The following is a 14,359-nucleotide window of genomic DNA, read 5'->3' as shown; positions in this document are numbered from 1 at the left end:
CCCCCCAAGTGGTATAAACCATAATATCTTCAAAAGATCCATAACATAATCAACATTTGTCCTTGAAACACCCTGTTCTCTTTACTGCCTGCATGCCTTGGCTCAAACTGCTCCTTTTCTTAGAAGGCCCTTCTCTTTCACAACAAAAGTTGCCATATGAAAATGAAGTAGAATATGATGTCATGGGAAAAATCTATGCGAGTTTATCTGATGACACTAGTCTGGATGTGCTGACTACAACAGGAAGAGGAACTGAGCCCTACATTTGGTCACCAGGGTGGTACAAGCTTCTAGGAAATCCTCCCATGTCCAGATCATCCTCAGCACTTACCACAGTGCTTGGAACACAGTAGACCTACAGTAAATATATACTTGGTGAATAAATTAATGAGTGAGTGAATATGGGAATGAGCTAGCATATTCTGGGGTCTAAGCCATCCTAAATCAGGCTTTCCCTCCCCCACCCCCAAGACAGTCTCCTCTCTCTCTCTGTCACCCAGTCTGGAGTGCAGTGGCCTGATCAAGGCACACTACAAACTTGACCTCCCAGGCTCAAGCGATCCTCCCACCTTTGCCTCTGGAATATCCAGGACTGTAGGCATGCACCACCATGCCTGCCTGATTTTATTTTTTGTACAGATGGGGGGGGTCTCTCTGTATTGCCTGGGCTGGTCTCTTAGTGATCCTCCTGCCTCGATCTCCCACAGCCTTTGGTTCTGAATTAGGTTAGTATGGAGTGATTTAGTTCTGTTGCAAGCTGTTCTTTGTTGAGCTGATGTCTCAGTTGAGGTCAAGCATAGTTGTTATGTCAACACAGTAGTCACCTGCTTATATGAAGTTTTACTTTCCTGAGTTTCAGTTTCCGGCAGTCAACTACAGTCCAAAAAGATTAAATGGAAAATTCAAGAAACAAACAATTCATAAGTTTTAAATTGCATGCTGTTCTGAGTAGTGTGATGAAATCTCAGCTATCCTGCTCTGTCCCACTCCAGATGTGAATCATCCCTTTGTTTGGTATATCCATGCTGTATATATTACCCATTCATTAGTCACTTAACAGTCATCTCAGTTATCAAATTGACTGTCACAGTATCACAGTGCTTGTATTCAATGTCTTATTTTTCTTAATAATGACCCCAAAGCCCAAGAGTAGTGATGCTGACATATTGTTATAATTGTTCTTTTCCTTTTGTTTTTTTTTTTTTTGAGACAGAGTTTCACTCTTGTTGCCCAGGCTGGAGTGCAGAGGCCTGATCTTGGCTCACTGCAACCTTTGCCTCCTGGATCCAAACAATTCTCCTGAACATATACAATGATGGTCCCATGATTTTAAAATGGAGCTGAAAAATTCCTATTGCCTAGTGTTTACCGTACTATATGTTTGAGAGAGGGAGGGGGAGAGAGAGAGAGAGAGAGAGAGAGAGAGAGAGAGAGAGAGAGAGAGAGAGAGAGAGAGAGAGAGGGTGTGTGTGTGTGTGTGTGTGTGTGTGTGTGTGTGTGTGTGTGAGACAGGGTCTCACTTTGACACCTAGGCTGTAGTGCAATGGTGCAATCACAGCTCATTACAGCCTTAACTTTCCGGGTTCAAGCGATCCTCCCACCTCAGCCTCCTAAGTAGCTAGGACCACATGCTAATTTTTGTATATATTTTTTCTTTTTTAACACAGAGTCTCGCTTTGTTGCCCAGGCTGGAGGGCAGTGGGTCAGTCTCAGCTCACTGCAAACTCTACCTCCTGAGTTCAAGTGATTCTCCTGCCTCAGCTTCCAGAGGAGCTGGGATTACAGGCATGCACCACCATACCAACTAATTTTTGGTTTTTGTTTTCCAAGACGGAGTCTCGCTCAGTCAGTCACCCAGGCTGGAGTACAGTGGCGCAATCTCAGCTCACTGCAACCTCCACCTTCCAAATTCAAGTGATTCTCCTGTCTCAACCTCCCAAGTAACTGGGACTACAGGTGTGCGCCACCATGCCTGGCTAATTTTTGTATTTTTAGTATAGACAGGGTTTCATTATGTTGGTCGGGCTGGTCTCGAACTCCTGACCTTGTTATCCACCCACCTTGGCCTCCCAAAGTGCTGGGATTACAAATATGAGCCAACAGGCCTGGCCTTAATTTCTATATTTTTAAGTAGAAACAAGGTTTCACCATGTTGTCCAGGCTGGACTCAAACTCCTGACCTCAGGTGATCTGCCTGCCTCTGCCTCCCAAAGTGCTGGGATTACAGGTGTGAGCCAAGGCACTTGGCCTGAATTATACTTTTCATCATTACTTTAGAGTGTACTAAGGTTAGTGCAAAAGTGACTGCAGTTTTTGTAATTAAAATAATGGCAAAAAATTTGGGTGCAGTGGCTCATGCCTATAATCCTAGCACATTGGGAGGCTGAGGTAGGTGGATCACCTGAGGTCAGGAGTTCAAGACCAGCCTAACTAACATAGTTAAACCCCGTCTCTACTAAAAATGTAAAATTAGCTGGGCGTGGTGGCACAAGCCTGTAATCCTAGCTACATGGGAGGCTAAGGCAGGAGAATGGCTTGAACCCTGGGAGGCAGAGGTTGCAGTGAGCCAAGATTGCACCATTGCACTCCAGCCTGGGCAACAAGAACAAAATTCTGTCTAAAAAAAAAAAGGTAATGGCAAAACCAGCAATCACTTTTGCACCAACCTAATACTTCTACTTATAAAATGAAAAAGTAAAACAGCATCAGGCAGGTCCTTCAGAAGATATTCTATAAGAGACAGTGCTATCATAAAAGACGATGCTCTGTGCGTGTTATTGCCCCTGAAGACCTTTCAGTGTGACAAGATGTAGAGTGATACTGATTATCTTGACCCTGTGTAGGCATAAGCTAATGTGTGTATGTCTTCATTTTTAATGAAAGTTTACAAAATGAAAAAAAAAATTTAATAGAAAAAAAGATCATAGAATAAGAATATATTGGACCAGGTGAGGTGGTTCACGCCTGTAATCCCAGCACTTTGGGAAGCCGAGCCAGGCGGATCACCTGAGGTTGGGAGTTCAAGACCAGCCGAACCAACATGGAGAAACCCCCTCTCTACTAAAAAAAAAAAAAAAATACAAAATTAGCTGGGCATGGTGGTGCATTCCTGTATTCTCAGCTACTCAGGATTTTTTTTTTTTGTAATTCTCTATTTTTTATATTTAAAAAGATGCAAGCATGAAAACATGACATTTGCCAATTATGTGAATGTATTACACAACTTTCTTACATTAGTTTGCTGCTTTTTTAATTAAAAAAATAAATATTACTAACAATTTATATGATCATTCATTCATTCAACAAATACTAGTTGAGAGCCTACTGTGTGATAGGTGCTAGCAATAAAAGAGAGAGAAAAAGAGACATCATCCCCACCCCCCTGGAGCTTGTCAGGAGGCTAAGGCAGGAGAATTGCTCGAACCCGGGAGGCGGAGGTTGCGGCAAGCTGAAATCACACCATTGCACTCCAGCCTGGGCAACAAGAGCGAAACTCCATCTCAGAAAAAAAAAAAAGAATACAAATAAATATTTTTGTATAGATGTACAACGTGTTTGTGTTTTAAGCTAAGTGTTATTACAAAACAGTCAAAAAGCTTTTTAAAAAATGTTAAAGTTGGCCTGGTGTGATGGCTTACGTTTGTAATTTCAGCACTTTCAGAGGACAAGGCAGGAGGATCACCTGAGGTCACAAGTTTGAAACCAGCCTGGCCAACATGGTGAAACCCCATCTCTACTAAAATACAAAAATTAGCTGGGAGTGGTGGTGGGCGCCTGTAATCCCAGCTACTCCGAAGGCTGAGGCACGAGAATTGCTTGAACCTGGGAGGCAGGGGTAGCAATGAGCCAAGATCATGCCACTGCACTCTAGCCTGGGTGACAGAGTGAGACTGTCTCAAAAAAAAAAATAAATAAATAAAATTTAAGTTTATAAAGTTAAAAAAGGTACACTTAGCTAGAGTTAATTTTTTATCGAATACAAATATTTTTATATATTTAGTGTAATCTAAGTGTACAGTGTTTATAAAGTCTACAGTAGTTTACGGTAATGTCTTATGCCTTCACATTCACTCACCACTCACTCAGAGCAACTTCTAGTCCTGCAAGCTCCACTCTTGGTAAGTACCCTATGCAGGTATATCATTTTTTTCCCTGATATTTTTACTGTGCCTTTTCTATGCTTACATACACAAATACTTATCATTGTGTTATAGTTGTTTATAGTATACAGTAACATTCCGTACAAGTATGCAAGCTAGGAGCAATAGGCTATACCACATAGGCTAGGTATGTAGTAGGCTAATCATGTAGATTTGTACACTCTGTGATGTTCATACAATGATGTACAACAAATTTTTCAGAATATATTCCTGTCATTAAGTGACACATTGAAACTATCTTTGCAAAATAATGACTGAGCCAGTGAAAGAGATCTAACTTTACGAACTCCACCTTGCTTCTAACCTCCAAGCCATCCTTGTTCATTCCTGGGCATAGGCTCAACTAACTTTGGGAGAAACTTAGTTTGTAGTTTATAGTTTAAACAAAGAGAATAACAGGCTTTCCCAAAGCAGACTTCCTTCTTGCCTGGGGACTAGATTGCCTTTGTAAGACTAATATTTGCCACAAGATTAGAAGTTATGGTTTAGGAGTCATGCAGTTCGAGGCTACAAGGTTCTGACCCTCCCTAAACTGCTCCTAAGATCAGTGCTTGAGATATTTTGCAGACCCTGCACTTGATGGATAAGCTAGCACCAGCTAGATAAATAAACTGGCTCATTTGATATTGTGGCCCCCACCCAGGAACTGACTTAACACAAGAAGACAGCTCTGACTCCCTATGATTTCATCCCTGACCAATCAGCAATCCTGGCTCACTGGCTTCCTCCAGTCCACCAAGTTATCCTTAACTCTGCTCTCTGGCTGGCTTTGGTGGCTCACATCTGTAATCCCAGCACTTTGGGAGGCCAAGGTGGGCGGATTGCCTGAGGTCAGGAGTTTGAGACCAGTCTAGCTAACATGGTGAAACCCCATCTCTACTAAAAATACAAAAAAATTAGCCGGGCATGGTGGCATGCACCTGTAATCCCAGCTACTTGGGAGGCTGAGGTTTAATTGCTTAAACCAAGTGAGCCGAGATCGTGCCACTGCACTTCAGCCTGGGCAACAGAGCAAGACTCTATCTCAAAAAAAATATGCTGGACACAGTGGCTCACACCTGTAATCCCAGCACTTTGGGAGGCCGAGGTAGGTGGATCACTAGGTCAGGAGTTCAAGACCAGCCTGGCCAAGATGGTGAAACCCCATCTCTACTAAAAATACAAAAAGTTAGCCAGGCATGGTGGTGCATGCCTGTAATCCCAGCTACTCCAGAGGCTGAGGTGGAGAATTGCTTAAACTCGAGAGGTGGAGGTTGAAGTGAGCTGAGATCGTGCCACTGCACTCCAGCCTGGGTGACAGAGGGAGACTGTCTCAAAACAAACAAACAAACAAAAAAACTCTGCTCTCCGAATGCTCAGGGAGACTGAATGAGTAATAATAAAACTCTGGTCTCCGGGACAGCCAGCTCTGCATGAATTCCTCTTTCTCTATTACAATGTCCCTGTCTTGATGAATTGGCTCTGTCTGGGCAGTGGACAAGGTGAACCCTTTGGGTGGTTACAACTTGACTATCTATATAGGCTTTAGTACTAGCCAAGGTTTCAGTCATCCACTGCAGGTTTTGGAACTCATCTACCACAGATAACTAGGGACTACCCTAGCTATTTCATCCCTGGAATTAGAAACCCAAAAGAGTTCTATAGCGACTCCAACATACCTACACATCAGAACAAAGTCTTTATGAGAGCCTTGAAGATTTTCTTGTTTTTTTTTTTTTTTTTTGAAACTGAGTCTCACTTACTCTGTTGCCCACGCTGGAGTGCAGTGGCACAATCTCGGCTCACTGCAACCTCTGCCTCCCAGGTTCAAGTGATTCTCATGCCTCAGCCTTCCAAGTAGCTGGGACTCCAGGCAAGCACCACCATGCCCAGCTGACTTTTTAGTAGAGACAGAGTTTCACCATATTGTCCACAATGATTTACTCCTGACCTCGTGATCTGCCCACTTCGGCCTCCCTAAATGCTGGGATTACAGGAGTGAGCCACCATGCCCAGCTGAGAGCCTTGAAAGTTATCTAATAGCTGCCACCTACCTTCCCAATCTCACAAGCTCCATTTTTTTTCTTATTGTTCCCAGCACCTTCCATTGCAGTCAAATCTAGTGCTTATATGTCATGTTTGCTCAGTCTTCCTTCTCTTTCCCTAAACTTACCTTTTTGTTTAAGATCCTCTCACTTTTCTCACCCTTCTCTCAAAGTATATTCTTCACATTTCTCAAGGCTGAATTCAGAATCAGTCCTCTGCAGGAAGTCTTTCTTGACTGACCTATCCCAAAGCCTTCCCCTGTATAGGAAGATAATCTTGGCATTTTCTCACTTAAACCCAGCCCTTGTGCAATCCTTATCCTCCTTGGCCTCTTGGCAGCATTTGATGCTATTGGACAGCCTCTCCTCAGCACTCTCTACTCCCTTGTCTTTCCTCATAGGGTTTTCTAAATTTTTTTTTTTTGCTTTTTTTTTTTCTTTGAGAGAGAAAAAAAAATATGTGTGTGTGTATGTGTATATATATATATATATATATATATATATATATATATATATATATGTTGGCCAGGCTAGTCTTGAACTCCTGACCTCAGGTGATCTGCCTGCCTCAGCCTTCCAAAGTGCTGGGATTACAGGTGTGAGCCACAGTGCTCGGCCATGTTTCTTTTTTTTAAGACAGTCTCACTGTGTCGCCCAGGCTGGAATGCAGTGGCGTGATCTCACTCACTGCAACCTCCACCTCCGGGTTCAAGCAATTCTCATGCCTCAGCCTCCCAAGTAGCTTGGATTACAGGTGACCATCACCAAGCCCAGCTAATTTTTATATATTTAGTGCAGATGGGGTTTCACCATGTTGGCCAGGCTGGTCTCAAACTCCTGACCTCAAGTGATCCACCTGTCCCGGCCTCCCAAAGTGCTGAGATTATAGGCATGAGCCACAGTGCCCAGTCCAGGTTGTCTCAACTTCTTCTTTCCTTCCTGACCTTTGCTCCTGTGTCCTCTTCCACCTCCTATTACCTAAACATAGGGAATCTTCAGTGATCTCTTTGGGTTGAGCAGGCTTATTTATCAGCAATGCCTTGTATGTTCCTTACCTCCCCTTCACATTGCAGAGTACTAACCATTGTAAGATCACAGCCTTACCTCCCCTTCGGTATTTGCGCTATTTCTAGTGTTTGCCACACTCATCTGACAAGGAAATAGGCAAGCTAAGAGCACACATGACTTCTGAAGGGTCCCTGAGGGCAACAGGTATTGAGGTCTGCCCTGGAAGATGCCTAGTAAGCCCTGGTGGCCAAAGCCTCATCATGGAGTGCATTGGCCAGTGGGGAGTATATAGCTTTCAAAGGACCACTTGGAGGCTGCCATAGCTTCCTAGAAATCCAATGATTCAGATCTCCAAAGACTCAGCAGTCAATCAACCAGAAAGAATAGGCTGAAGCAATTCCTGGCACTCAGACATGGAAGCGATTCCAGGAGTCAGGTAAGTTGGAAGGCAGCATGATTGGGTCAGCCCAGAAAACTTAGTTCCTTAAAATTATGAAAGTTCTATGGGATCTGACTTTGCCTTTTCCCTGTGTTAGTAAAAGAATCCATAGGCTTTGGGTTAATATGAGATACTATGATCAAGAAAGGCAGCAGCTGGAGTATAGACCTAGGCCCTCAGAACATTCTTTTATCTTTGAAGGAAGGACAAGGCCAGATCTGTGAGCCCAGGTAAGCCTCCATTTGCAAAAGTGAGTAGACCTTGTTGTTCCTGCCAAGAACTGGGAAAATTCTTAACTGGAAAGACACCAAGCTGTTGCTTTCTATGAGAGCAGATGCTGACTTGACGTCAAAGGCATGATCCCCAGAAGGGTTAGATAAATATGTCTGTTGAGGATTTCAAAAAGATGTGAACTCTTACTATGTGTCAGGCCCTATGCTAGTCACTTCATGTATGTGTGAGAAAAGTAAGTTAGGACCAACCAATTTTTTTCATGCTCCCAGGGATGAACACACCCATATACTCTACAACCAGTAAAAATATAAGATAGCTCTGATATGTAATGATCTTCAATATAGGCCAGGCACAGTGGCTCACGCCTGTACTCCCAGCACTTTGGGAGGCCAAGGGGGGGCAAATCACCTGAGGTTGGGAGCTCAAGATCAGCCTGCCCAACATGGAGAAACCCTGTCTCCACTAAAAATACAAAAAAATAGCTGGGCGTGGTGGCACATGCCTGTACTCCCAGCTACTCAGGAGGCTGAGGCAGGAGAATCACTTGAACCCAGCAGGCAGAAGTTGCGGTGAGCTGAGATCACGCCATTGCACTCCAGCCTGGGCAACAAGAGTAAAACTCCACCTCAAATAATAATAATCGTTAATATATATTGTTAAATGAAGAAAGAAGTAGAAACACACACACATATATATTCCTATTTGTGAATACAAACACACATACACATGGATGATCCATCCAGCATCTTAGTTTCTTGGTTCCTTAATATCTTGAATTATTACCTTATATGAACATGACTAAAAAAAAATAGACAATCATGCTAACTGATCTAATTTTAAATGTATGACCAGCTGAATACAGTGGCTCATGATTGTAATCCCAGCACTTTAGGAGGCCAAGGCAGGAGGATTGCTTGAGGTCAGGAGTTCAAGACCAGCCAGGTAACATGGTGAGAGCCCATCTATACAAGAAATTTTTAAAAATTAGCTGGGCATGTTGGTCCACATCTGTAGTCCCAGCTATTCAGGAGGCTGAGGCAGGGAGGGAGGATCTCTTGAGCCCAAGAGTTGGAGGCCACAATGAGCTATGATTATACCACTGTACTCCAGCCTGGGCAACAGAGTGATACCCTGTCTTAAATAAATAAATAGGAATAAACATCTGGCCAGAATCCTCAAGTGGGCCCACAATGATATCCAGCCACTCTAATTTCCCTAATCCAATTCACTTTCCCACTCTCCTTAATAGACCATTTCATTCCTTCTTCTCAACCTCTAATACTCCCCCTCACTCTCAGCGGATAACATTGCTCTTCATTTCACTGAGAAAAGTATAGGAACCAAAAAGAATTTCCACATCTTCTCCTCAATAAAATCTACTAATTGACCTACATGTCTCTCTACCTACACACTGTGTCTTCCCATTAACCATGGATACTTCATTCAAGTGTCCACCTAAGGCCAACTTCTCCATTTGTGTAATGCCTCTAACCACCTCTCCCCTAACTGGTTGGATTTTAGATTCTTTAAATGGAATTTGAGATCCCATAAATTCAAGAAACTAAGAATTAAAAGCAAGCATACTTGACAAGTTAAGGAAACTGTGAGGTGACTCCCAAGTGTAAGGCAGGGGTAGATGTCCCCAAGATTTTTCATAAGGAGGTCAACTGTGCTAATAATTAGGAATTCTGTTGGAGGTTTTAGTGATGGCTATGCCACCTGCTGTGTGAACTTGGCCAGGTTACTTAGATCCATGGACTTGGGCAAGGGGTGGAGGGCACCGACAAGACCAGCAAAATTACCTTTTAACCCATGGAGGCCATCTACAACATATTCCCTAAATGAGTCAGTGTTCTCACAAACAACACAAATCAATTGAGCTAAGCAGAAAAGAAGTGGTTCACAGAATTTCAAGAAGGACAGGACAATCAGGATTGAAGGTTTTGCAGCTAGGGACCAAACTCAAAATCACATCCTAGAGCAATCTGATGAAGATGGTACAGCTTTTACTGGGCCCAGACACTACAGCTTACATCAGCCATCCCCCAACACTGGACACTGGGTGCCTGCATCTGAACCTGCTGTCATTGCTACCTCTGAGAACAGATGGAGCTATGATCCCTGGAGCCACCTCTCTAGAAGAGATTCCACACAGCCCTTGCTAAGCAAGGAATCGCTTACATCCCTAGCTTCATATCCACTGTCTTTTTCTAAGGAAGCTGCTTCATCCACAATCCTCTGCTAAGGGAAAGTATGGGAGGCAAGGATACTGCATAGAGATCACTACACTTGAGCAAGCCACAGGGCTCGATTCAAGAACTACAATCTGGCCCGCCACAGTGGCTAATGCCTGTAGTCCCAGCACTTTGCGAGGCCAAGGTAGGAGAATTGATTGAGCCCAGGAGTTCAAGACCAGCCTGGTATCAAGACCCCATCTCTATAAAAAAAAGAAATTAAAAAAAAATTAGGCAGGTCACGGTGGCTCACGCTTGTAGTCCCAGCACTTTGGGAGGCTGAGGTGGGTGGATCACCTGAGGTCGGGAGTCCGAGACCAGCCTGACTAACATGGCGAAACTCCACCCATGCTGGACGTGGTGGCACGCACCCGTAATCCCAGCTACTCGGGAGGCTGAGGCAGGAGAATCACTTGAATCTGGAAGGAGGAGGTTGCAGTGTGCTGAGATCACACCATTGCACTCCAGCCTGGGCAACAACAGTGAAACTACGTATCAGAAAAAAAAAAAAAAAATCTATAAATAAGGCCAGGCATGGTGGCTCATGCCTGTAATCCCAGCACTTTGGGAGGCAGAGGCGGACAGATCACTTGAGGTCAGGAGTTCAAGACCAGCCTGGCCAACATGGGGAAACCTCTTCGCTACTAAAAATACAAAGATTAGCCAGGTGTGGTGGCCAGAAACTATAGTCCCAGCCACTCAGGAGGCTGAGGCATGAGAATCGCTTGAACTCAGCAGGCAGAGGTTGCAGTGAGCTAAGATGGCACCACTGCACTCCAGCCTAGGTGACACAGTGAGATTCATTTCCAAAAAACAAAAAAGAACCACAAACAGCTCGGCACAGTGACTCATTCCTTTAGCCCCAGCCTGCCTGGGTGATAACTGCAAAAATTATTAATATATTAATATTCAAACCTTTACATTAATACATTATATGTTCAAACCATTTACATGAATACATTAACTCTCAAATCCTCTAATGAGAGTTCAGTTTTTCCAGGTTGGTTCCTAGACTTTTAATTAATTAATTAATTAATTAATTTGATATGGAGTCTTGCTCTATTGCCCAGGCTGGAGGACAGTGGCATGATCTTGGCTCACTGCAACCTCTGCCTCCTAGGTTCAAGTGATTCTCGTGCCTCAGCCTCCCAAGTAGCTGGGACTACAGTTGCAAGCCAGTATGCCTGGTAAATTTTTGTATTTTTAGTAGAGACGGGGTTTCGCCACATTGGCCAGGATGGTCTCAAACTCCTGAGCTCAGGAGACCCCCCCACCTCAGCCTCCCAAAGTGCTGGGATTACGGGCGTGAGTCACCACGCCCAGCGGGTGCGTAGACTTTCATATTGCAGAATCAAGGCAAAGAGTAGAGATTCAGATGGAGAATGAGGAATCTGTTTCTCCAAGTCTGAAATTTGCTTGCTGGAGAGAATGTTGAACAGAGACTGAAGGAAAGGCTGGGGCAGAAGGGTCTTCAGCTACATAAAATAGTTGAGTTCAAAGTTAGGAGTGAGGGAAAAATTGAGTGACAGCTACCTTAAGGGTGAAGAGTACTGAGTGAAGGAGAGATAAGAAGGAAACTTAGATTTTTTTTTTCTATATCCTTTTCACTTCTAATTACATTCTGATTGATGGATTTGTTTCTTCTTCCTTTTTTTTTCGCTGAGACGGAGTTTCGCTCTTGTTGCCCAGGCTGAAATGCCAATGACTTCATCTTGGCTCACTGCAACCTCAGTCTCCCAGGTTCAAGTGATTCTCCTTCCTCAACCTCATGAGTAGCTGGGACTACAGGCATGTGGCACCATGCCCAGCTAATTTTGTATTTTTAGTAGAGACAAGATTTCTCCATGTTGGTCTCAAACTCCTGACCTCAAGTGATCCACCGGTCCCAGCCTCCCAAAGTGCTAGGATTACAGGCATGAGCCACAGCACCCGGCTGGATTTGTTTCTTATAATGCAACACAGAGGCCAGGCTAACTCTACCAACTGGTCCACAGAGGCTTTTGCTGGGTAGCTTGCTGAAGTCAAGATACTTCGAATGCCTGATAATAGTGAACATTCTTTAGATGGTTTTTATTAATTAATTGAAATTGTGCCTACTTAAACTCCCTCACTTTATGGTAGCATGTTCCTGTACCTTCTCTGTGCATCAATTTCCTCCTCTGTAAAATGAGAGTAAGAAAAGTACCCATATTATTGCTCAGACTGTTGTGAGAATTATCCCGTAGGACAGAGGTAAAACGTGGCACCTGGAAGAGGGTCGTCTCCCAACAAAGGTCTGCAATTATCATCTCCTTAAGCACCCTCATTTTACAGATGGGACATTTGAAGCAAAGAGAGGTTAGGCATCCTGCTCAAGCGTCAGAGCCAGGACTTAAAGCTAGGCTTCTGCCTCCAACCCATCGTCTTAACTATTCTCTCTGTGCTGCCTAAACCTGTTCTGGCACCAAGGCCTCTGCAGCTACCACTGCCTCCAGAGAGGATTTTCTGGGCTCACTGCAACCTCCGCCTCCCGGGTTCAAGTGATAAATAAAAGGGCCCTCCTTTTGTCATTAGCTTCGGATTTAAACTGTTTAGTACACCAGAATGGCTAAGTCTGGCATGTGCTTGGAAAATGAGTGTCTGCTATTTTCAGCTTGTAGAGTGGGAAGTGACTCTGCCTCTCTCAATTCTCACCAAGATTCTCCTAATCTAAGAAGTGAAACTTAGAAACTGGGCAGCTAATGGCCAGGTGCACTGGCTCACACCTGTAATCTCAACATTTGGGAGACCCAGGTGGGGGGGATCACCTGAGGTGAGGAGTTTGAGACCAGCTTGGCCAACATGGTGAAACCCCCGTCTCTACTGAAAAAAAAATTAGCTGGATGTGGTGGCCCGCACCTGCAGTCCCAGCTTCTCAGGAAGATGAGGCAGGAGAATCACTTGAACCTGGGAGGTGCAGGTTACCATGAGCTGAGATTGCACTACTGCACTCCAGCCTGGGTGACAGAGATGAAGAGACTCCTGTCTCAAAAAAAAAAAAAAAAAAAAATAGCTGAGCAGCCAAAGGGAGAAATGCCCCCTCTTATCACTTCCTTTGTAGTCCCTTCTCAAGGAGAAAGTGAAGCTTGGTGGTTAGGAGCATAGACTCAGGAGCAAACTGCCTGGGCTGTCTGTTCCTTACTAGCCATATGTCCTAAGGCAAGTTACTTATCTCCGTGTGCCTCAGTTTCCTGTTTTGTAAAATTTAGATAATAGGTTACTTATCACAGAGTCCTTAAAAGGATTAAATGACTTAATATTTATTTGCAAGTACTTATAACAGTGCCTGGCACTACTAAGCATTATATAAATATTACATAAATATAGAAATCATGGGAATTTTAAAATGAGTCATTTTGTCATGTAGTTTATCCCTTTTCAAGTAACATGTTCAGATATACTAATGTTAAATATATAATAACTTTAAAACTTTCTCAAAGGAAGAAGGGAGGGGAGGGATATGATATATTTAGAAAACACAGATGGGTTTTTTTTTTCTCTACTGTTCCTTCCACATCCCCAAGTTGTAAGGAACTATGGTTGAGGATACCTGACATTTCTAGTCATGTGCCTATGCACAGGACTGATTTATGTCTGGACTATTGTAAGATCTTTTTTCAGGCCTGCTTTGTCTTCTGGAGATGCCCCTCCTTAATGCTTGAGCCAACTCCTTTGCCTCAGTCCTGCTTCCAGGCCCTACACTCACAAGGTGATCTCCAAGGTGCAAAATACCTGCCTTGGTAACTATACAGATAGGCCAGGCATGGTCTCTGCTCACAGGTCACTCATATACCAAGAGGATCAGTAGTGTTTGTTCTTGAAAACAGGCATTTTTCTTGTGTATGAGAACTTGACCTGCTTTCATGTGGTTCCCTAGAATAATTACATCCACTCTCTGACCACAATCAGTTACTTATGACATATTAAACAACCCAGAGAAATAACCATTTCCTTAGAAGAAGTTATGTTATGACCAGCCTGGCCAACATGGTGAAACCCTGTCTGTAACTAAAAGTACAAAAATTAGCTGGGCGTGGTGGTGCGTGTCTGTAATCTCAGGTACTAGGGAAGCTGAGGCAGGAGAGTCACTTGAATCCAGGAGGCGGAGGTTACAGTGAGCTGAGATTATGCCACTGTACTCCAGCTTGGGTGACAGAGTGAGACCCTGTCTCAAAAAAAAAAAAAAGAAGAAGTTATGTTAGCTGAATGTTTTATGTGGTTTATTTGGCTACGGTTTCATTT

The sequence above is a fragment of the Sapajus apella genome, unplaced genomic scaffold (genome assembly GCF_009761245.1).
Source record: "Sapajus apella isolate SASKATOON/1434 unplaced genomic scaffold, GSC_monkey_1.0 scaffold47, whole genome shotgun sequence".
Lineage (NCBI taxonomy): Eukaryota > Metazoa > Chordata > Mammalia > Primates > Cebidae > Sapajus > Sapajus apella.
Note: the sequence above shows the minus strand (reverse complement) of the source record.